Source organism: Mastomys coucha, unplaced genomic scaffold, assembly GCF_008632895.1.
Source record: "Mastomys coucha isolate ucsf_1 unplaced genomic scaffold, UCSF_Mcou_1 pScaffold12, whole genome shotgun sequence".
In the NCBI taxonomy this organism is placed as follows: domain Eukaryota; kingdom Metazoa; phylum Chordata; class Mammalia; order Rodentia; family Muridae; genus Mastomys; species Mastomys coucha.
The window spans coordinates 85,881,801-85,885,113 of NW_022196894.1; the positions used below are offsets into that span (position 1 = coordinate 85,881,801).

General features: G+C 35.4%; 1 protein-coding gene across 1 annotated transcript in view; it reads right to left on the minus strand.

Annotated features, from left to right (window-relative positions):
- The window catches only part of Cldn17 (claudin 17), a 45,684-nt gene that overhangs the window by 575 nt on the left and 41,796 nt on the right, over positions 1-3,313 (minus strand). The gene's annotated exons all lie outside the window — the stretch shown is intronic.

The window sequence follows — 3,313 nt, forward strand, 5'->3', positions numbered from 1 at the left end:
ACACACGCACACGCACGCACACACACACACACACACACACTCTGATGCTATTGTTGTTGTTGTTGAATTTTAAGTGTTTGGGATTGAATTTAGGGCCTCATACACCATAGGTAAGCACTCTGTCACTTAGCTATGGGATACATAAGACTCAAAGTATATAAACCTTATAACATTGCTCAGTTTACAACTAAACATTACATTTCTTCTGATATATCCCTCTGTTCCTCTTGTCTCTTCAGAATGTCCATTATGTTTTATAACCTTCCTACTAGTCTTATCTCTGGAGAGCTGAGACAAAAACCAATCAATTCTTAAGACTCTTCTCTAGCTGGGCATTTAGCTCCTATGTGGCTTTCAATTATTTTTATATTTTCAGCTTTACTTAAGTTCAAGTTAACTTTGTTGTAATAAGGTCCGTGAAGATTTAGACAAAATGCTATACATCACAGAAAGCACCCTCAAGCTTCCCAGGTTGCACAAGTTGTTCCTGATCTCAGAAACTAGCTGTTCCATTAGATCAACCTTTACCACACCACACTGCATTTCCAAGTAATTTATAATAGAAAGTGTCACTCCACTATGGATGTCTTGGGAGCAGGGATTTCATATGGACTGAATTACAGTTTTGTCTATAACAGTAATCCAGCACAACATAAATACCTGTTTCATGGAAGGCAGTGAGAAAACCACAACTTCTAGCCAGATAGAGGCCTTAACAGATCTGGCCTGTGACTGTACAATCTTTTTCCTCTTAATTTTCAATCACTGGATAATAAAATATTAGGAATAGAAAAGCCCCAAGAACATTTTGTTCTACTACTAGATGAAATTTACTTTATTGTTTCAAAGAACTTCTGTTTTTTTTTGACTTAATGAAAAGTCTATGATTTGAAATAAACTAATTATTGTTGAAGTTCAGTTTTCAATTTTAGCCAAATAAAAATGTGCTTAAAAAAAACTGTACTCAAGCCTGTGGCTTAACAATAGCAATCATTTTCTTTTCACTCACTAAATTGCAGAACAATGACATATCTTGTCCCAGAAGTTCATCATTCTACAATTTATATTTGGCCTTCCAATAGAAATTCTATATATAGATACCATAAGAAAATTTAAAGCTAAGACTGCACTTTTATCTGTAGATCTTTGCATCATCAAAACCAGGTCTTCTAAGATAGTATAAGATTAAATAACAAAAAGGATTTAATGGCAAAAATACCTTGAAACTAAATATATTTTCATAGAATTTATGAATCACAGATGTCTTAAGGGAAATTCAAAAGGCAGTAACTAATTTTAAAAAGAAAAGGAAATGCAAAGCACATTGTCTTCTTCTGCTTTAGTGTGAACATGATAGTCTAGCTTGGAAAGATGCTCAGAAGAGGGCAGTGCGGCTGTAGAAGCCCTTGGTTCTATTCCCAGTATCAATGTCAGCCATCTCATCGCTGTCTGTAACACTAGCTACAGAGGGTCAGAGATCTGCTCTAGCCTCCATAGGCACTGGCTTTCATAAGCACATATCCCTCTCAGAGTCATATATTTCTATAATTAAAAATAACAGAAATTAAAAATAAAAACTTTAAAAACAAATATATGTCCTATGACCTAAGTATAGTTTAATAATTACAACTAACCACTATCTAAATTAACATTTCTTAGTTGTCTTTTTTTATATAATTATTGTTGAAGGATAAGTGGTATAGATTTGGTAGAAAATTTGATAAATATATGAAACAATTTATCATTTTGGTGTACCTTCTTATATGAAGTTTTATCTTAAAAGGTGTTCAAGGATAGGAAAAATGGTTGGTAAACATACTACTTTGAGATTTAAAAACAAAGTCTAATAGTTGATCAAGATTATCACTTGATGTTGGACTTGTGAACTGTTCTGGAATTTATATTATACTTTCTAGATTTAAGAAACAAATATTGCTGTGACTTTCCAGAGTTGACCTGGGTAAATGTGGTTTTCAGGCCACATCAAGGAAACTTCTGTTTGCAAAAAAATGGAGACCATTACAGAAAACCATAAACCCATCAAAATGTAGAGTGTAGAAGCACAGGCCAACTCACACATCTGCTACTGAGTCTCAGGGTAGCAGAAACATTGTAAAAGCCCAGTGCAAGAGGGAGTTGACTGCAAGCTGTGTCTCCTAGAAATGTCAGAAGCCATGCCCATGAAGTCTAACCAATAGGGCTGCATGAACATAACCTAGACAAGGATGACAATGGATGGACATGCTGACATGAAAGGAGGAAACTTGGAGAGGCTTCAGCCCTTGTCAAAGAACAACAGTGACCAAGAAATGCTGAGAAGTGGACACAATATAGCAATCAGTTATCCAATACCAAATGGTTAGCTCTGAAAGCATATACATAAAAATAGTATATATACACTGAGCAATTTGTATTTATGTGTGTAAGAACACACACACACACAAACACACACAAGCACACACACATACACACACACACACACAAATACCTAGGTATGTAATAATAATTAAAGAAAAAATGGCCATGTGTTTTAAAGAGAACAAGGTAGCAATGTAAACAGGAGGGATTGTAAGGAGGTAAAGGGAAATATTTAAAATCATTGCAATTAATATTTATATCTTTGGTACAATAGGAAGTATGTAATAAAAACTCTAAAACTTTATTTGAAAATATAATGAATTAATGTTTTTGAAAACAGTTTTCACTGAGTTTTTAGTAATAGTTATGCTAAGAACTAAACATGCATTAATTATGTTGTTAAGTGATAGATTTGGATTAGGTGATTAATCATTTAGACATAGTAAATCCAGGGATATTATGGAGTAAATCAATAAAGCTTCCTAAAACATAAGCCCGACACTAAGATCTGTGAAGTGTTTGTAAGTATGAAATAAGAGCATTTAACTCACAGACATCTCCATGTGGCCTTCCCATTGAGCTTCTAACTCACAGACATCTCCATGTGGCCTTTCCATTGAGCTTCTAACTCACAGACATCTCCATGTGGCCTTCCCATTGAGCTTCTAACTCACAGACATCTCCATGTGGCCTTCCCATTGAGCTTCTAACTCACAGACATCTCCATGTGGCCTTCCCATTGAGCTTCTAACTTACAGACATCTCCATGTGGCCTTCCCATTGAGCTTCTAACTCACAGACATCTCCATGTGGCCTTACTATTGCTCTTCCAACTCACAGGCATCTCATGTGACCTTTTCATTGGGCTTCCAACTCACAGGGGTCTCCATGTGGACTTCTCATTGCATTTTGTCTTGGAAAATGGTGTCATGTTCCTCCATACGTCTCATCAAAG